The following is a 22049-nucleotide window of genomic DNA, read 5'->3' on the forward strand; positions in this document are numbered from 1 at the left end:
TCCTTTTCTGCTGGTTCCGCCTGGAGGGTTGGAGCATAGACACTGATGAGGGTGATGCTACGCTTGTTTTGAAGGGGGAGTCGCATGGACATGATCCGGTCCGAGTGGCCTGTCTGGAGGTTTTCGAGTTTGGAGGCAATGGAACTCTTGACCATGAAGCCTACACCAGATAGGCGTCGTTCATCCATAGGCTTGCCAGACCAGTAGAGTGTGTAGCCCGAGCCGCGTTCTTGGAGGCTGCCTCAAACACTAGCTTCTAAGATTTGGATGACTGCAGCAGGCACTTCAAGGCACTCAAGGATATCACTAATACTATATCTTCAAAATCTTTCAAATGATAAGCAAAGCTACGTAAATGTCCTCTTCCAGGCCAAACCATCTGGATCTAGTTAGTCAGCAATGTTGGTTAGGCTATGCCAAGCACATCCCCGACACCAGATTCCCAAAGTCAAAGTCATGCTGTTTTGGGAAAAGATTACCCAAGCAGATGAAGAAACTCAGGGATGTACTTTAATCCACCCACCTCCCCCACCCCATTATTCTTGTTGTCCACGACCATTCAAGGTAAAGGAAGAGGTATTGAGAACCTCAAACAGCACATCAAAGCCCTCCATTAGGGGAAGAAGATACATATTACCTCAATCTACCCAGCCTCACTGGCACCTCCTGTCCCATCAGTGAAAGAGCTATGGTTTTCACACTGGCCAAATCACTTCATAAACTCATACAAACAAATTAGAAGCAAGTCATCCTTGATCCTAAGTGACAATCTACAAGATGGAGTGAAAAATCATTGAAACTTTAACTGTTCATAGGCACGCAACAATGAAGTCCACATCTCAGAAGAGAATATAAAAAGAAGCAACTAGTTTTGGAAATAAATTTACATCACTAGCACTGTACTGAGCAGTTACTGACCCCAGCACTTGACAGGATGCCAAGTTTAAAAGGGTAGAGTGCATGAAGAAATACCTACTCTTCACCTTAACTCTTCAATCTGACATGGAAAGTTATATGCATTGCTCAATCTTTAATTATGCAATAATGTTAACATTATTATCCTATTATAATTGTGGTTGTTTACCCTGAACTGCAAAATGAAACCGTGTGATACAAATCATACAAGATTCAGCCCACTTCCCCAGCCTTGGCATTCAAAAGTTCTACCCAGCTGGAGTTAATCAGTTACCCTGAACCTCCACAGACTAGAGTTGTTCTACAAAGCTGAGAACCGCCTTTCCCAGAGAAGAGAATCCGTAGATATATTCAAGACACAGTTAGAAAAAGTTTTACGTAGTAGGGGAATTAAGGATTATATGGGAAGGAAAGGTACATAGAGTGGAGTCCATGGCCAGATCAGCCATGATCTTATTGAATCACAGGGCGGCCTCGACAAGCCAGATCGTTTACACCTGGTGCTATTTTTTATGATTTGGTCTCGTCACATCAAAGCCCAAGTTGCCAAATTATGAGGACCCAGCTCCAGTTTGCTGCTATTGAAGGGCTTTGAACCATTTTTTTTTCTTATAGTTCACCATCTCAGAATATTTCAAGTAAATCAGGAAACACTAAAGATTAAATTTAAAACATTTTATTAAAGCATTATAAATCTGAAAATTTCAATTAATCGAGAGCTTCCATGCAAGGCGTTTTTATGCTTGGCCTACACCTTGAGGCCGGCTCCATCTGCGGAGAAAAACTTGAACTTACCCTTTTATGGAGGAGCCCTAAAAGGCTGCTTTTATGAAGAGCGGCGCCTCGTAGCGTTCTCCGGAGCTTACGGAGGCAGGGCGAGTGATGCTGTAGCACTGCCCATCGCCATGAGGTCTAATAAACCTGCTGAGCAATGGCCACCATCTTCATTACTCATAATCCCCCACGCAGCTGGATCAGCTCTGAGTTCCCTATAGTAGTTCCCACTGCGTGAGAGATTTTTGGTAACAAAACAGCCATTGATAATTCTTCCAGCTCTTCTGCCCAGCGCTGTCCCTCTGGCTCTTTGCTCCCATCTTGCATCCATCGGACTCCCTGGCTCTGCTTTTCCACTCCTCAGCATCTGTCCTTCCTCCCGGCCATGGAGCTCAGCACCCAGGTTCCTTCGGCGTCTGGCCCCAGCGGCATGGCGGGATCCAACCCTCCTTGCCCCTTCTGGGCTCCGGCTCTCTCTGAAGCCTCGCTACCTACCAGGAGCAGGTCTTGATGGCCTTGGTGAAGAAGCAAGGGGCTGAGGGCAAATGAGGACATTTCCAGGTGCCAGGAGGGAGCCTTAACCCCAACACCAATCACCGTGGGAGCCCTGGGTGGTTCCTGGGTCGCGTGCTGATGGCGTCTTTGTAATGTCATCAGCCCACCCCTTGCCAGCCACCTTCAGCAGAAGTACATTTATGATGCGTGACGGAGCGCTCTGCTCTACCACTAACACAAGGATTGAAGTCGGCGGCTTGGAGCCACTCACGGATCTTTTATGAAAGTGAGTTCTGTGATACGAGGGCGGAGAATCTCTCCCTTTACAGTTACATTTTTTCGCCCTATAAAAGGGCCTTTAGAAAGACCAGCCAACTACATACCTTTTTATTCATTATTAACATTCCCATTCAAGTTAATGAGATAAAACAATTTATGCTAACTTGATTTCTGTATTTCACAATTCTGACATGGAAGTCAGAAGCAAACTATCAGCAAACATCAACCAAGCTTGGTGGTTCCTGAAGAACCATCCACAGAGGAATAGAAACAAATTCCACTGTAACAAGTTCTGAGACCCCTGGCTTAGTATGAAGAGAAAAATATCATAATTAGCTTTTTCAAAATATTAAATAGATGGTTCACAGAAACATTATTAACATTACACACTGCAATCTTGAAGTTACTTGATCACAAAATCTAAAATTACTTGGAATGAATCTTAAGATGTCAAAAATGTAGGTTCTTCAAATATTGTTTTTGTCTCTAAATTCCTAAAATTTGAAATGAAACCTGTACCAGACACTCGGTCATTTAAGATTCATTGTAGGTGAGATTTGCTACTTGATTCAGTAATACACCAATTATATTGGGTAAAGGACAAAATGCACAATTCTGTTAAAATTACTTTAAACTACTAAAAAGAAAGCAAACAAAATACAGACAATAAATATAAATGTGTTAAAAGCATCATCCAACTAAGCAATGCTTTAAAAAAAATCACTTGTGACCTCTCTGAATAGCACACCAAATGGATTTCCACTTCTACTTTAAATGCTAATTGTGATCTGTTTTATGAATTGATGTTGTACATGGAAAAATTGGTTATCACTTACTTGAAGGACTTCTGTCAGAAGATGCATGATTCATTGGACTCAAAATTCATCGCAAGCCCATATTCTAAAAAGTACAATAATAAATGGTAAACAGATATTAAGAAAAGTGTGAAAACTGAGAGAATTGTGAAGGTTGTTCAAAGTGAGGACTTTAGCAAAGTACTGCAGGATAAGAATTGAGAATAGAGGAATAGGTGACTGGAAAATAATTACAGACAATACACTAACAGTGAGACCTTTAAGCTTCGAGCACTGGACGCAACTGAGGAAGGAAGCATGAGAGAAAAATCAGAGAAAGGAAGGAAAGACAAAAATTTTGAAAAAAGTTTTTAATAAGGTATACAGCATGAAGCTCAGATTGTGGCTAACAGGGTACAGATTCCACATTATTTTCACCTCAGGTGAACAGCATTGCCAACTTTGCATTAGGTCAGGAACAGAAGATTACCAGCTTATCATCAATTAGATTTGTGTAACCAATATGAAGTGTGATAAAACAGAATACAGAATGCCTGCCTGCTCTACAATGTATCCTTCAAACACAGGTTTCTGAGCCCTTTCAATTGTGTGAAGACACTCCTCTCAAGATAAAAAAAAATGGAATGAATGGGAAATAAATTTAATATTCACGTGATCAGTTATTAATCGTCAAGAAACTTTTCGAATTTAAAAGCAAACTTGTTAAATGACACAGAAAAAGAAACAATAGTGGCAATTCTGCCTAGTATTATTAATTAATCAAGGCAGTCAAACTTTTCCACGCAAATTGATGGAATTACAACACTTCATTTATTTCCAAATTACATTTCAGGCTCTTAATTCATAGGTGAGTCTCATCGAGAATTACATGTTACATTTATTGTTAAAACAAAATCGTTCAATATACATATGCGCCAAAATTCTTACTTGCTGCAGTCAAACAATACCTGTAAAGAAAAAACTGTGATAGTAAACTACAGTAATTGAATTAAAGGAAACAATAAAAGCACAAGCTACATTATAAATATTCACAGTAATCCCGGTGCAAAAATACTTGCAATAGTGCAAACAGTCCATTTGTGCTGCCGGAGCAGTCTATAATTAGTGTATAGAGATTCACGTGTCTGACAGCTGTTAGAAAATTGTTTTTTTTCCCCTCTGAAAAATTGCACCCACATGCAAAAGATTGTATATTTGAGTTCGGATTTACAATATTATACATAATGAACCATTGACAACCTATTCTTGTGTGTCAACTGATTATAGAAATAGATGAGCAGACATTAAACCAAGATCGTAGATAAGTCTGAAGCTTTTCGCGACAGCCTTTTAAGATATGCTTTAACACATGTCAATTTATACCCTTTTTTTAAAAAACAGAACTAGTTAAAAGTCGTAAAAATCAGAGCCTGGAAATCTAAAGTAAAAACAAAATGCTGGAACACAGGTCAGGATGAGAAGGACAGTTAGCATTTCAAGTTACAGTATTTCGACAAATAGTCTCTGACTTGAAATTCTGTTTCTTTCCACAGGATGCTACTTGACCTGTTTTTTATTTACATACAAAATTTAAAAAAAAACCTTGTTGTATATTCCTCAGCAATTATATTGAAGGATGAGCAAAATTTTCACCAAATTTATGCTTAAGAGCAAACAACAAGGCATAGTCCACAATCACTGTACAAGTTCAATTGCTAATAAGGCTTGTTAGGTGAATTGTGTAATAAATTAAGATATCAGAAAAATGTTGAAAAGTGTTCTCAATATTTAAAATAAAACTTAAAAAAAAACACAACTGGCTTGAAATCCCTTGTAATATTTCAAGTGTCGCCTTTACGTCAATGCTGTCAATTAACCATCCATAACCAAATGGAAATTTGGGTGTGGCAACTTGCATATTGGATTAGCAAAATAAAATTATAAACTGAAGAAATTCTTGAAATCACAAATGAAGGCAAAAAAACTGCTGACAAGAAAAAGTTCAGACCTGGTGTATCCATTAATGGAAAATCATTTTCCAACTTTAAGTACACTTCCAAATATTACTCTCATTGGTTAAAAATCATTATTAATTATTTCATTGAAAATTGTAGTAAGTTACCACGAATAGTTATCAAGCATTTAACATTTCCAGGGATTTTACAGCAGATCAAATATAAAAAAACCTGGTAATCTGTATGGTAATGGATGGACAGACATCATCAACCATGCCAAACAGCAAGGCACCTGAACAAATATCTCAGTATCAAATTTTTGATATTTAAGGAAACAGCATTATGGTTCATAAATAATACATTGTTATAAAAGTTCAAATTGATTGTCAGACTTTTCTTTGGCTTGGCTTCGCGGACGAAGTTTATGGAGGGGGTAAAAGTCCACGTCAGCTGCAGGCTCGATTGTGGCTGACAAGTCCGATGCGGGACAGGCAGACACGGTTGCAGGGGAAAATTGGTTGGTTGGGGTTGGGTTTTTCCTCCTTCGTCTTTTGTCAGTGAGGTGGGCTCTGCGGTCTTCTTCAAAGGAGGTTGCTGCCCACCGAACTGTGAGGCGCCAAGATGCACGGTTGGAGGCGATATCAGCCCACTGGCGGTGGTCAATGTGGCAGGTACCAAGAGATTTCTTTAGGCAGTCCTTGTACCTCTTCTTTGGTGCACCTCTGTCACGGTGGCCAGTGGAGAGCTCGCCATATAACACGATCTTGGGAAGGCGAAGGTCCTCCATTCTGGAGACGTGACCCACCCAGCGCAGCTGGATCTTCATCAGAGTGGACTCGATGCTGTCGGCCTCTGCCATCTCGAGTACTTCGATGTTAGGGATGAAGTCGCTCCAATGAATGTTGAGGATGGAGCGGAGACAACGCTGGTGGAAGCGTTCTTGGAGCCGTAGGTGATACCGGTAGAGGACCCATGATTCGGAGCCGAACAGGAGTGTGGGTATGACAACGGCTCTGTATACGCTAATCTTTGTGAGGTTTTTCAGTTGGTCGTTTTTCCAGACTCTTTTGAGTAGTCTTCCAAAGGCGCTATTTGCCTTGGAGAGTCTGTTGTCTATCTCGTTGTCGATCCTTGCATCTGATGAAATGGTGCAGCCGAGATGGGTAAACTGGTTGACCGTTTTGAGTTTTGTGTGCCCGATTGAGATGTGGGGGGGCGGTAGTCATGGTGGGGAGCTGGCTGATGGAGGACCTCCGTTTTCTTCAGGCTGACTTCCAGGCCAAACATTTTGGCAGTTTCCGTAAAACAGGACGTCAAGCGCTGAAGAGCTGGCTCTGAATGGGCAACTAAAGCGGCATCGTCAGCAAAGAGTAGTTCACGGACAAGTTTCTCTTGTGTCTTGGTGTGAACTTGCAGGCGCCTCAGATTGAAGAGACTGCCATCCGTGCGGTACCAGATGTAAACAGCGTCTTCATTGTTGAGGTCTTTCATGGCTTGGTTCAGCATCATGCTGAAGAAGATTGAAAAGAGGGTTGGTGCGAGAACACAGCCTTGCTTCACGCCATTGTTAATGGAGAAGGGTTCAGAGAGCTCATTGCTGTATCTGACCCGACCTCGTATGTTTTCGTGCAGTTGGATAACCATGTTGAGGAACTTTGGGGGGCATCCGAGGCGCTCTAGTATTTGCCAAAGCCCTTTCCTGCTCACGGTGTCGAAGGCTTTGGTGAGGTCAACAAAGGTGATGTAGAGTCCTTTGTTTTGTTCTCTGCACTTTTCTTGGAGCTGTCTGAGGGCAAAGACCATGTCAGTAGTTCCTCTGTTTGCGCGAAAGCCGCACTGTGATTCTGGGAGATATTCTCGGTGACACTAGGAATTATTCTATTTAGGAGAATCCTAGCGAAGATTTTGACTGCAATGGAGAGCAGTGTGATTCCCCTGTAGTTTGAGCAGTCTGATTTCTTGCCTTTGTTTTTGTACAGGGTGATGATGATGGCATCACGAAGGTCCTGAGGCAGTTTTCCTTGGTCCCAACAAAGCTTGAAAAACTCATGCAGTTTGACATGCAGAGTTTTGCCGCCAGCCTTCCAGATCTCTGGGGGGATTCCATCCATACCTGCTGGTTTGCCACTTTTCAGTTGTTCAATTGCCTTATATGTCTCATCCTGGGTGAGGACCTCATCCAGCTCTAGCCTTAGGGGCTGTTGAGGGAGCTGGAGCAGGGCGGAATCTAGGACTGAGCGGTTGGCACTGAAAAGAGATTGGAAGTGTTCTGACCATCGGTTGAGAATGGAGATCTTGTCGCTGAGGAGGACTTTGCCGTCTGAGCTGCGCAGCGGGCTTTGGACTTGGGGTGAGGGGCCGTACACAGCCTTTAGAACCTCGTAGAAACCCCTGAAGTCGCCAATGTCCGCGCTGAGCTGGGTTCGTTTGGCGAGGCTAGTCCACCACTCATTTTGGATCTCCCGGAGTTTGCGCTGAAGATGGCTGCATGCGCGATGGAAGGCTTGTTTCTTCTCTGGACAGGACGGCTTTGTAAGGTGAGCCTGGTGGACAGCTCGCTTCTTTGTCAGCAGCTCCTGGATTTCCTGGCTGTTATCGTCGAACCAGTCCTTGTTTTTCCTGGAGGAGAAGCCCAGTACCTCTTCAGTGGATTGCAGTATGGTAGTCTTCAGCTGATCCCAGAGGGTTTCAGGGGACGAGTCCGTGAGGCGGATTGCATCCTCGAGCTTTGCTTTGATTGTCAGACTACATACATAACATATAACACAGATTATTTTTCAGGGTGAGCAATCTCTACACCAATAACTGTAAACAAACTTAGCAAATGCAGATTTCAATAGTTATAAATAATGAGAAAAATGAGTCTTGTTCAAGACTCTGATAGTTGAGGGGTAGCAACTATTCCCAAACCTGATGGTATGAGTCCTGTGGCAACTGTATCTCCTTCCTGATGGCAGCAAGAATAGAGCATGCCCTGGGTGAGCAGATCCTTGATAACTGATGCTGCTGTCTGACGGCAGTGTTCCACGTGGATATTCTCAATGATGTGAAGAGTTTTGCTTGCGATGTTCTGGGCTATGTCCACTAAATTTAGCAGGATTTTTCCTTCAGAGGTATTGGTGTCCCCATTCGAGGCTATGATGCAGCTGGTCAGCTCACTTACCACCACACATCTGAGGAAGATAGCCAAGGTTTCCGATGACATATTGAATCTTCACTGACACCTGAAGAAGAGGCGCTATTGTACTTTCTTCACAATAGCGTTAATAGTTGGGTCCAAGACAGGTCCTCTGAGATAGTGACTTCCAAGAATTTAAAGTTGCTAACACTCTCCACCTCCAATCCCCTAATGATTATTGGATCATACCCCTCTCATTTTCCTTTCCTCAAGTCCACCATCAGTTCCTTGGCCTTGGTGACATTGAGTGAGAGAGTATTTTTTAATACATTATTCAGCCAAATTTTCAATCTCCTTCCTTGCATTATCCCTTTTATACAGCCCATGATGGTAGTGTCATCAGTAAACTTGAATATGGTGTTGCTGTTGTACTTAGCCACAGTCAGAGGTTTAAAAGAGCAAGTAGAACAGAGGACCAAATACGCATCCCTGAGGTGTTCAAGTGCTGATCTAGATTGTGGGAGAATTTCCTGCCCCCCCCCCCCCAATTCAAACTACTGGGGTCTAGAGGTGAGGCAATCCAGGAACCAATTGCACAATAGGGCATTGAGGACAAGGTCTCAGAGATTACTGATTAGTTTTGAGGGAATTATTGTATTGACTGCCAAGCTGTAATCAATATAGAACATCCTGATATATCGAACCAGAGAACCATAGAACAATACAGCACAAAAGCAGGCCATTTGGCCCTTCTACTCTGTGCTGAAAACATCATACCACTAGACCCACTGACCTGAACCTGTTCCATAACCCTCCAGATATCTCCACCCATGTACCTATCCAGTTTATTTTTTAAATTTAAGATTGAGCCCGCTTTTACCATATCAGATAGCAACTCGTTCCAAACTCCCACCACTCCAAGTGAAAAAGATCCCCCATGTGTTCTCCCTAAACCTTTCCCCTTTCATCCTAAAGCCATGTCCTCTTGTATTTATCTCTCTTAATCTGTGGAAAGAGCCTGCTCATACTGTCTATAGCTCTCATAATTTTGTAAACCTGCATCAAATTTCTCCTCATTCTTCTATGTTTCAAGGAATAAAGTCCAAACCTGTTTAATCTTTTCCGTTCAACTTGTGAAGACCCAGCAACATCCTAGTAAACCTTCTCTGCACTGTGTCAATCTGACTGATAGCCTTCCTGTAGTTAGGTGACCAGAACTGCACACAAGTGTCCAAATTTGGCCTCACCAGTGCCTTGTACAACCTCACCATAAGCTTCGCAACACCTGTACTCATTATTTTGATTTATGAAGGCCAACATGCCAAAAGGTTTCTTCACAACCCTGTCTCCTGTGATGCCACTTTCAGGGAATTATGTATCTGAATTTCCAGATCTCTTTGTTCCTCCATGCCCTCCCATTTACTGTGCATGTCCTACCTTGGTTTGTACTTCCAAAATGCAGCAGCTCACAATTTTCTGCATTAAATTCCACCTGACACTTTCTGGCCCATTTTTCCAGAAACCTCTGCAAGCTCTGAAAGTCCACAACACCTCAAATCTTAGTGTCATCAGCAAACTTGCTGATCCAATTTACTGCATTATCATCCAGATCACTAATATAGACAACAAACAACAATGGTCCCTGCTCCGATCCCTGAGGCACACCACAGGCCTCCAGTCTGAGAAGCAATCATCCACTACCACTCTATCTTCTCCCATTCAGCCAATTTTGAATCCAGTTTACAACCTCTCCATGGATGATACCTAGTGTCCCACCTTCGGAATTAGCCTCCCATGTGGATTTCCTTCTTGAGTATTTTCTATACTTTTCTAATGCCTCATTTACTCCTTGTTGCCTATACCTGCAAAACACTTCTCTCCTTAACCAGATTGCCAATATCTCTTGAAAACCAAAGTTCCCTGAGCCTATTAGCTTTGCCTTTAATCCTAACATGCAAACTCTACACCAAAATGTTCTTCTACACATACTTCTGCCACCTGACCTGATTAGTTCCCAAATACGAGATCAAGTATTGCATCATCTCTCAATGATACCTCTAAATATCCCTTTGACTATTGGGCAGTCTATAATGCAACCCTATCAGTGTGGTCACACCTTTCCTGTTCCTCAGCCTCTGTAGATGAGCCCTCTGGGCTGTCCTGTCTAAGCACAGCTGTGATATTTTCTCTGACGAGCAATGCCACTCCTCCCCCTTTCATCCATCCCCCTCGATCATGTCTGAAACAACAGAATCCCGGAACACTGAGCAGCCAGTCCTGCCCCTCCTGCAACCAAGTCTCACAAATAGCAATAATGTCATAATCCCACATGCCAATCAACGCCCTAAAACTTGTCTGCCTTTCCGACAATACAACTTGCATTAAAATAAATACAATTCTGAATATTTCTATCATGTATAAACCTCTGATTTCTGTCTACCCATGCAGTCCTCGCATGACCTTTATCCTCCTCCACCTCACTATCTGCTCTAACACTCTGGTTCCCATCCCTCTACCAATCTAGTTTAATCCCCAGAGCAGCACGAGCAAGCCTACCCACAATGATGTTAGTCCCCTTCCAGTTCAGGTGCAAACCATCCGGTCAGAATAGGTCCCACCTTCCCTAGAACAGAGCCCAATTGTCCAGCAACATGAAGCCCTCTCTCCTGCACCATCTCATTAGCTGCATTAACTTCCTATTTTTAGCTTTACTAGCATATGGCACAGGTAGCACTCCTGAGATATGTATCTTTACTGTTCAGATGTTCCAAGGTTTACTGAAGAGCCAGTGAGATGGCATCTGCTGTAGATCTGTTGCTATGGTGGGCAAACTGGAATGGATCCATTGCACTGTTCAGACTGGAGCTAATGTGCTCACCTCCAGCCTCTCAAAACACTTCACTTTGGATGTGAGTGGTACTTGTCAATAATCATTTAGGCAGGTTTCCATTTCTTCTTGTGTACCGGCACAATTGAAGCTTATTTGAAACAGGTGAGTACCACACTCTGTCAGAGTGAGAGACTGAGAATACACAGGTTTTCGGTGCATGGCCAGGTACTCCTCCCGTACCAGATAAAACCCAATGACCAAGTCAATAGGTTCAAGGTTGCTTTTACTGTCACATAATACATTATGAATGCAACATACATGATATACTTTGCTGTATCTGGTAGATTAGTGCAAGTTAAAATCCATGTAGTCTCCCATCCATTGAAGAAATCCAAGCGAAGTGCTACCTCGGTAAAGTATCCAACTTCATAAAGGACCCCCATCACCCAGGTCACAATCTCTTCTCATTGCTACTTTCAGGAAGAAGGTACAGAAGACTAGTACCTTCAGGTTTAAGAACAGTTTTTTTCTCCCTCCCAAACATCTATCAGGTTCTTGAACCTGCCCTTGTTAGACTGATCATGGACTGCTCCAACACCACAAAAAGGCTGCTCTGCACTATGCCACTTTTTGTTTGCAGTATGATAACTGTGAATATTTATTATCTATTGATCTTTTATATTTATTATCTATTTTTTAGTTTAATTTAAAGTACACCATTGCAGTTTTTTTTAAGTACGTGTTTGGCTGCAGCAACAATTTTTGTACATATATACATTGCACAATGTATATAACAAGAAACGCTTCCATCATCAGATGGTTTTCATGTTATGAAATCACAAAATTCAGCTATTTATAATAAATTAAGATAACATGCCAAACCAATTGGGAAATCAATGACAGATGATATCAAAGATTTTAGATGATGAAAAACGGCATTTTATTTTCAATGTTGTTGACAATCAGGTTTATTAATATTGTCTAGAATATACCACTTGATACCAATGTATCAACTGTGCCGAAAACTTTTCAATATCAGCACATGTCAGATTTTTTTTTGGTACCAAGTTTCATCAAACGTAAACAAGAGTCATTAGTAACCACAGAATTGTGGGTCCTTGCACAAATATCATGGAAATGCAAACCTACATTTTTAAAGATAAATCAAGTGGACTCAGTTCTAGGACTTACAGTTATGGACACCATATTGAAAAAAAGATATATTGGCTTAGATTAGAGGAAGTGCAGCCCAGATTTCCCAGAATACTCCATGGAGATCTATGGTTAAATTAGGATTATACAAATTAGGATTAAATGTCCAGGAATTTAGAAATTTGAAGGGCAATTTGATGATACTACATTTTTATTATTGAAGGAAAACAAATGGACAGATGTTAAGAACTACTATTTATCGATGGTCGATCAGGTTGCACAACAATCTCATTCATCAGTGGTTTCCCAATAACCGATCCCTCTCACCTGCCCAATCAATTCACTCTGCTTCTTCCATGCAAAGTAGCAATAATTTACAAAAGAAATACACAAGAACTGAAGAAGCGGGAATCTTGAGCAAACAATGAGAAAATGGGGGAACTCATCAGATCTGGCAACATCCATGGATCAATCAACATTTCAAGTCAGGACCCTTTCGAGGCGCAAGTTAAAAGAGGAGATAGCAAGCATGAAAAGTGTGTGAAGGGATGGGAGGGCTGGGGAAGGACCAAAAGGAGATAGGATACTGGACAAATGAATGGGAGTCACAGGTAGAGATGTTGGTTTGCATTTTTTATGATGTCCAGACATTACAGTTATGAGAAAGAGCATCACTGATTTTCTTTTTATTAAATACAGAATTCCCTAGCTAAAACCTGTGTTAGAAGAAGCCACATGTTCACTCAAAACAGACACCTCCACCCCCACCACCCCCACAAGATAAATTAGCTTTTAAATTAATTATTCAAAGCCACTTCCTAAATGAATTATTCAACAAGTTCACAGCAACTTAGAGATCTGACAGAACCTGTTCCCATTTGATTAATGACCGAGTTACTTAGGCCTTTCAAACTGCCACGACCTGGGTAGCCCTATTGGGGCCCGGGTAAGGTTATCGGGTATTTGGCACCTCCCAGTCCTTTCAAACTTCAGGCTAACTTACTTGCTAAATCGATAACCCGGTGATTTAAGGGGGATCCCGCCCCTTACTCAGCAGCAGTGTTGCCAGATGCCCAAATAATTTAAACCCCAATCAGGCACACAAACCACCCTAAAACCAGACAAAAATAACAGGGGGGGGGGGGGGGGGGGGGCTGCCGTGTCGTGCTGTTGCCACGATGGCAGCGACAACAATGCGGGAGTAATGCCCATCAACTGCTGGAACTGCTCTGCCAGCACCAGAGAAGGTCCAACGGCACGTGGATTATGGGTAAGGAAGACAGCCATTGATCCTGCATTGCGCCAGCCAGGGGTTCTCTCTGATGCACACACACAAGCACTGACATCACTATATTTACCAGGTAAGCCATTTTATCCTTTCAAATCAGTGGAGGTCGACGCCCTGGTAAGTTTTCCCAGTTTTTCAGATCACTTTCGATGTCGGGCTTGCCGGTAGGACCTTTCAAATTGCCTGATTCCCAGGTCATTAACCTGGTAAATTACCTGGTTAACCCCATTTTAAAAGGGCCTACTGATAACAATCTATCAAGATGACTACAGAAAGCAAAGAACTTCTCTCACTAATAAGCTATATTTTCTCTTTGAAATTGAGGAAATGTTTCCTTTCCTTTGAGTTTCTTAAAGATTCAATTATTTCCCCAGACTGATAAATTTACATGTGATCATTAAAGTCTAAATCTCAGGAATACAAAGCAAGTTATTGGAACTGAACTTCCCATTCAGTAACTCATTTGTATGTAAGAAATGAAATCTATTCAAATTGACTTGTTCATGTGAATACTTGTTTGACGTCAATCATTTCCATTTTTTAAGAAAGTACACCCTGAGATGTGTTAAGCTAAGACATGAAACAATGTACCTCAAACAAATTCAAAGAGATATGCTTATTAATTTATAAGAGATTGACTGATAAAAATTTCCATATATACTGCACCTTCTCACTGCAACCTTCAAATGAAATTCTGTTATTAACCAGGGTAGCACTGGCTACTTGACATTAATACTATTCATTCCCACGAGCATTACTCAAATAAAATTTTGTGGATCTGATGTGTATTTTTGTATCTTCATAGGCAACACGATTATTACAGAGGAAAGGTCAAGGGAGGATGGGATAGATTTTTAAATTAAAAATTGGGAATGAGGAATGTAAACACTGAAACCAGATTAGGGTGGTGTTACCTAAATTTAGAAAATTCAATGCTCATTTTTGGGTTTTAGGTAACCTAGACTGAATCCAATGCTCTTCAAGTTTAAGTTTAACTTCTCTTTGGCAATGGATAACTCGGAGGACAGATAAATCCAATTACGAACAATGAGAATTAAAATGACTGACAGAAGTTGCTAGTGTTCCCCAATATGCATGTGGTCTTACTGATGTACAGGAGGGATAACAACCAAATGCAGTAAAAATACAAAATGCTGGAGACACAGCAGATCAATCAATATCCTTCATGTCGCAAAGGCAAAGATACATGCTGAACTTCTCCAGCATTTTGTCTTTTTACTTCAACCTCGGTGTCTTGTTATTTTCAATTGAGGGCCTTTTTGAGAGAAATTTGGACTGGAAATGACTTTAAAAGATCTTTCAAGTTTGGAACAAATTATAGTTGATGGAACGGTTAAAAAATGTATTTCAATTGCATATATATTATTACAAGAATAGACACCTAAAATAGGTTGTTTAATTCAAAAGAAAGATGGGAACGAGATTTAGACACGATAATAGATCAACAAGTTTGGCAGAATTTGTGTAAAGAAGTTATGACTAACACTATTAATGTACAATATAGATTATTCCATTATAATTTTTTTACGTCATTTATATATTACTCCTGAGAAATTGAGTAGATGGAGATCGGATTTATCGGATCAGTATTTCAGAGGTGGAACAAAAATTGGAACTTTTCTTCATTCTACGTGGTCTTGTTCAAAGGTTAACCCTTTTTGGGTTCCTATTAGTAAATTTCTACAACGTGTAACGGGAGTGAATTTTCCTTTAAGTCCCAAATTGCTTTTGTTAGGAAATTTTGAAAGTGTAACTCCTAAATTATTGTTTTTGGATTTCTAATAAAAGTTTGTTATGCTGGTTTTAGTAATAGCAAGGAAATGTGTCACTGTCACATGGAAATCTGAAGTTTCATTAACCTTAGACAAGATGGCATGCTGAAATTCAAAGTTGTATTCCATTAGAAAAAAATTACATATAATTTAAGGGATAAATATTTTTTTATTTTTGCAAATTTGGGGTTCGTATGCAAAAACAATAAAATTAAAATTATGAATTTATTAATTTTTTTTTGATCAGTGAAATTTTCCTGAAAAATATAATTATTTTATGATGTTTTTGCGGTCTTTGAATGTCAACTGATGCAATCCAATTTAATTATTTTATATAATCATTTTATAATGAAATATCTTATACATTAGTTTTGGTATCAGATTAACTTGAGGGAGGGTGGGTTATTCAAGTTTTTTTTGTAGCTTGTAGTTTTTTTTAGTTTTTAGATATTATTATTTTAGTTTTTATAAATAGATTTTCAACATATACTTGTTAATATTCTATTATGTAACTATGTTATAATGTTCTTAATTTTTGACATTATATATGTTGAATAAATAAAGTATTTAAAAAAAAGCCTCGGTATCTACAGAATTTTGAGATTTACACCAAATGCAGTAGATTAGGTTGGATAAGGTGAATACACTTTTATACATGGATGGTCTGTTTATGACCCTGTATGGAGCTGTGGAGCTGAGGAAAGACAGAAAAAGTTTTGCACCTTCTGTGATTGTGGCAGAAAGTGCCTCAGGGGTTGAGAGGATGGGTGAGGAGAGAACAGACCAAAGTCACATGGAGAATGATATCTGCCTCATCCCAAGAATACACTGGCAATCCCACATGCTGGAATCTGAAACTACACCCAATCTTCTGGAGGAACTCAGCAGCTCGAGCAGCATCAGAAGGAGAAAAAGAATGATTGATAATTTGAGCCAAAACCTTTCATCAATACTGTAGATAAGTGACAGAGTCTTTATAAGAAGTGTAATCTACGTAGCTGTCAGAATCAGTGCATTTGTGTTAAATGGTCATTGTAATTTTTCTCCAAAAATGGAGATGTCTAGAAGGGGGTTTAACCAATCATAGAATGCTACAGAATAGAAAACAGGCCATTCAGCCTCTCTAGTCTGTGCTGACCATCATCTCACAGATCCTACCAACATGCTCTCGTTTCATAACCCTTCCATCCATGTACCTATCTAATTTATTCTTAAAATACAAGATCAAATCCAAATTCATCACGTCAGATGGCAGCTAATTCCCTACTCCCAACACTGAGTGAAGAACTTTTCCCTCAGGTTCCCACAAAACCTTTCCCCTTTCAGCTTAAAATATGACCTCTCGTATTTATATCCACCAATCTAAGTGGAAAAAGCCTACTCACATCCACTCTGTCTATACCTCTCATAATCTTGTAAACCTATCAAATTTCCCCTCATTCTTTTTACTGCAAGGAATTAAGTCCTTACCTGTTTAATCTTTCCCTGTAACCCAACTCTGAAGACCCAGCAACATCCTAGTAAATCTTCTCTGCACTCTTCGAATCTTATTGATATCCTTCCTGTAGGCACCAACAACATTCCAAATAACACATTGGGACATTGGACAGAGCACCAGGGAAAAGCCAGGAAAATGCACAGACTGATTTCAGATTTATTGTCAGAGTACATGCACGACAACCCTGAGATACCTTTATTCTGCGAGCGCAGCAGAATTACCACTAATTGGCAGTGCGAAAAGTAAACTGTACACAGAGTAAATGTAAACAAAGAAAAGAATTGTAAACAGATGAAAACTTAAATAAACTGTGCCATACAGAGAGAACAAGAGAAAATCAATAAAGACCACAAGTAAGAGCCCTTGAGTTTGTCGTTGAGTCTAAAGGTGGCAGGGTAGCAACTGTTCCTGAACCTGGTGGTGCGAGTCTTGTGGCACATACATCACTTTCCTGATGGCAGCAGGAAGAACAGAGCTTGTGCTGGGTGATGTGCATCCTTGATTAGTGCTGCCCCTCCAACAGGAGCATTCCCTGTAGATGTTCTCAATAGTGGGAAAGTTTTGCCTGTGATGTCCTGGGCTATGTTCACTACATTTTGAAGCGCTTTACGCTCAGGGGTATTGGTGTTCCCACACCAGACTGTGATGCAGCCAGTCAGCACACTTTCCACCACACATCTGTAGAAATTTTCCAGGGTTTCTGGTCTCATACCAAACCTCTGCACTCATGAGGAAGTAGAGGTGCTGACATGATTTCTTCACGATGCCATTGGTGTGTTGAGTCCAGAAAAGATCCTCCAAGATAGTGACTCCCAAGAACTTAAATTTGCTCACCCTCTCCACCTCTGACACCCTCAATGATCACTGGATTGTACACCTCTGGCTTCCCTTTCCTGGTCAACAATCAGCTCCTTAGTTTTGATGACATTCAGCCAAGTTTTCAATCTCCATCCTGTATCCCAACTCATCCACTTCCTTTATACAACCCACTACTGTGGTATTGTCGACAAATTTGTAGATGGTGTTATTGTTGTACCAAGCCACACAGTTGTAGGTGTAAAGTGAGTAGACCAGAGGGCTAAGAATGCAGCCCTGACGCGTTCCGGTACTGATGAAGATTGTGGAGAAGTTCTTATCAATCTTCATTGATTGTGGACTGGAGATGAGGAAACCCATGATCCAATTACACAGTGGAGTTTTAACTCCCATGTCTTGGAGTTTGATCCATTTTGAGGGAATATTGGGTGTTAAATGTTAAACTGTAGTCAATAAAGAGCATCCTGATGTATGCATCTTTGTTGTTCAGGTGTTCCAGGGCTTTGTGTAGGGCCAGTGAGATGGCATCCACCGTAGATTTCTTACTTTGATAGGCGAACTGGAATGTATCCATGTCACCGCTCAGATAAGAGCTGATTTGTTTCATCACCAGCTTTTCAAAACACTTCATCACTATTGATGCAAGTTAGGGATCTCCAAAGTGGTTGAAATCGACCCTCAGGCATCAATGGGCCCATTCAGGGGGTCGATAATTCCCAGGGGGTCGATAATACCAGGGACGGGTGGGGGGATTCAATTTAAAATAGCACCCCCCCCCCCCCCTGTATACCAAGAACCTTTGTGCACTGCTGTCACGCTCCCCCCTCATCACGCACACATCCCCAAATGAAGGACAAATTAGCGTCCGGCTCGAGGTGGCGCCAAACAGAGGGCTCAAAAGCCAGACCGTACTGCCTAAAATTGGAAATCAGGCCACCCTACTCAGCACTGATCTTTAATACTCAGCCAGGTATTCCAACCAGGCCAGATGCTTTCCTCAGATTCACTCTCCTGAAGGCAGCACGCGCATCATCCTCAGATACGGAGAGGATGGGATTATGGGGGTGCGGAAGGGTAATTCTTCACTGTTACGGTCATCAAATCGGGCGTAAAAGACACTGAGTTCCTCTGGGAGAGAAGCTTTGCAATCTGCTACTTTACTGGATTTAGTGGAGCACAGAGACTGAGCAGTAGAAGTCAGGAATGAATTACAAGCCAATCCTTTCAAGAAAAAACTGAAGAGACACAAAGTGTGCACGCTTGGAATTCTTCAAACTGTAGAAGACATTGGTTCACATATTAATTGCATGTCAAATCTTGAAGGATTTCTGTTAATCAGACAGTATTCAAAGATGTATGGAATTTTCACAGATCACATGATCTTGCTGAATGTCAAAACCGACCAATTTAAATGGCCTACTCTAACTATATTTCTGCAATAAAATAGGAAGGGTCTCGATTAAATTTCAAAAGATCACCAAACATATCTCTTATACTGGTGTTAGTTAATATTGTGCAACAAATCATGAACTGAAATTCTTGGTTAGAGTAGGGTTACATACAAACACTTCAAACAGATCTTATTTGAAATACTGGAGAGAGAGAGCGAGAGCGAGAGAGAGAGAGAGAAGTGTCAGCCAACTGACAAAAAAGGCTGGCAAGAAGCTCCAGTGTGGAAGATGGCCTAGTCAGTCTTCTGGTTCATGCAAGAGGAGAGGACTAACTGTCTAATATTTCACTTGGATTAAGTGAAACAAAAAGGAACTCTGTGGTGACCTGAAAGAGGTTCTCATCTGGAGAACCCTGATGGGACAGGTTTCGTCAGCAAGACACTGAGGTGACTGAGGAAAGTACCTCAGTTGTGGATGTCCTGTAACAACACACATCTCTCTCTGAAAACCAACAAGAACCTTCCTGAGCAGTAACCATTTACCCTTTGAGTATAAAAGCCTGCTGAATTTTATACATGTTAAATTCTGTGCACAGTATAAGAATTGCCTGCAACTAATGAACTTGAATAAGAAGTGAGATTGGACTGTGAACCAAAGAACTTTCTTAAATTTACACACACGTGTAAATTAGAAGGGGGTTAAGTAAGTTAATAATAGATAAGTTAAAGTTTGTTTCGATTTTCATGTTTAAAAGATAAATAAAAGCAAATTTTGTTTAAGTAACCATTTGTCTTGGTGAATATCTATTGCTGCTGGGTCTGGGGTCCTTTGGGCTTGCAACAAACCAAAGTGACATCTAGTCATAGAAGATGACAGCGCAGGCTTTTCGGCCCTCAAGGTTGTGCTGACCAATATATTCATTAAAAAAGGACTACACCCTCCCTACCCCATAACCCTCTTATTTTTCTTCTGTCCATGTGCCTAAGTGTCTCTTAAATGCCATTGATATTTCAGCCACCATCACCATCCCTGGCAAGGCAATCCGGGCACCCACAACTCTGTGCGTGAAATTTTTTTTTTTACCCCTGATGTAACCTCAAAACTTCTCTCCCTCTCACTTTGTACATATGTTCTCTGGTGTTTGCTATTCTTGCCCTGGGAAAAAGGCCCTGGCTGTCCACCTTCTCTATGCCTTTCATAATCTTGTAGAGTTCTATCAAGTCTCCTCTCATCCTTCTACGCTCCAAAGAACAAAATCCCAGCTCTGCTAACCTTGCCTCAAAATATATTTTTCAATCCAGGCAACATCCTGGTAAATCTCCTCTGCATCATCTCCAGAGCTTCCACGTCTTTTTTGTAATGAGGTGATCAGAACTGAACACAAAACTCCAAGTGTGGTCTCACAGATTTGTAAAGTTGCAAAATTATGACACTTGAACTCGATTCCTCTATAATTCCATAGGCCTTAACAACTATCCTATCAACCGCACTAAACTCCATCTGCCACTTTTCCACTCAACTATGCATCCTACCTATTCCCTTTTGTAAAATACCAGAACCATCCACAACTCCTCCAACCTTTGTATCATCCGCAAACTTACTGACCCATCCTTCTGCCTCTTCATCAAGATCATTTATTAAATAAATTATCACAAAAAAGCAGGGGTCACAGAACAGATCCTTATGGAACTCCACAAGTCAGTGACCTCCAGGCAGAATACTTTCCTTCCACTGCTTTCTTCATGCAAGCCAATGTTGTATCCACACAGCCAAGGTTCCATGGATCTCATGACTTTCTGAGCAAGTCTCTCATGGGGGACCTTGTCAAATGCCTAACTAAAATCCATAAATTCTACTGCCCTACCTTTATCAGTTTCATTTGTTATATCCTCAAAAAACTCAATTAGACTAGTGAGGTACAACCTCCCTTCACAAAGCCATGCTGACTATCCTTGAGTAGACTGTACTTCTCCAAATGCTTACAGATCCTATTCTTAAGAATCCTTTCCAATAGTTTGCACACCACTGACATTAAAACTCACTGGTCTATAATTCAAAGGATTCTCCCTATTACCATTGTTAAATAAGTGGACTACAATTGCCATTCTTCAGACTACATTTACCATTCTCCAATCCTCTGGCACCTCCCCTGTGGCCACTGCCCCAACCATCTTTTCCCTCGCTTCCCACAGCAACCTGGTGTATATCATGTCCGGCCCCTGGTACTTGTCTATCTTAATGTTTTTAAGAAGATCCAACACTTCGTCTTCCTTAATCTCAACATTGTCCAGCACACAACCCTGTCCTATTCCAACCTCACTCTGATCAAAGTCATTTTCTCTTGTGAATATTGAAGCAAAGTATTCATTTAGGACCTCCCCAACCTCCTTCAACTCCAGGCACATGTGGCCTCCTTTATCCTTCAGCAGCCTCATCTTCATTCTCGTCATCCTTCTGTTCTTCACATTCATAGAGGAAACACACCAAAATGCTGGAGGTACTTAGCTGGTCTTTTCAGCATCTATAGGAGACAAAGATATATTGCCGACATTTTGGGCCTGAGCCCTTCTTCAAGGAAAAATCAGAAAAGGAAGAAGCAGGATATATCAGAAAGTCTCAGAATTCAAACAATACAGGAGGAATCCAGACCAACAAAAGGTGTTCATTGGATATAAGGGACTAGGCAGAATTTATCATGTCTGTATTAAAGGAGACAGGAAACGGAGAGACATTGAGGGATGAAGGGGATGAGGGTGGGCTTTAATGAAAGCCAGAAAAGTCACTATTAACTCCAGGTTGGAGGGTACCCAGTCAGAAGATGAGGTGTTGTTCCTCCAATTTACGGGAGGTCTCAGTCTGGCAGCACATGAAACCATGGACAGACATGTCGGCAAGGGAATGGGGTTCAAATTTGAAATGGGTGGCCAATGGAAGATCCATGCTATTGCAGC

General features: G+C 41.1%; 1 protein-coding gene across 5 annotated transcripts in view; it reads right to left on the minus strand.

The window, feature by feature from the left end:
* sestd1 (SEC14 and spectrin domains 1) overlaps positions 1-22049 on the minus strand; it is a 153856-nt gene that overhangs the window by 125807 nt on the left and 6000 nt on the right. For 2 of the 5 annotated variants that reach the window (XM_069935853.1, XM_069935855.1), the window contains exon 2: positions 3300-3363. The exons of 2 other annotated variants lie outside the window; for them this stretch is intronic. The gene's annotated coding sequence lies outside the window, so the exon portion shown is untranslated. Of the gene's footprint in view, positions 1-3299; positions 3364-16863; positions 16880-22049 lie in introns of those variants that run through there. One more of the 5 variants, XM_069935858.1, reaches the window with a different exon arrangement.

The sequence above is a fragment of the Narcine bancroftii genome, chromosome 4 (assembly GCF_036971445.1).
Source record: "Narcine bancroftii isolate sNarBan1 chromosome 4, sNarBan1.hap1, whole genome shotgun sequence".
NCBI classification, from domain to species: Eukaryota; Metazoa; Chordata; class Chondrichthyes; order Torpediniformes; family Narcinidae; genus Narcine; species Narcine bancroftii.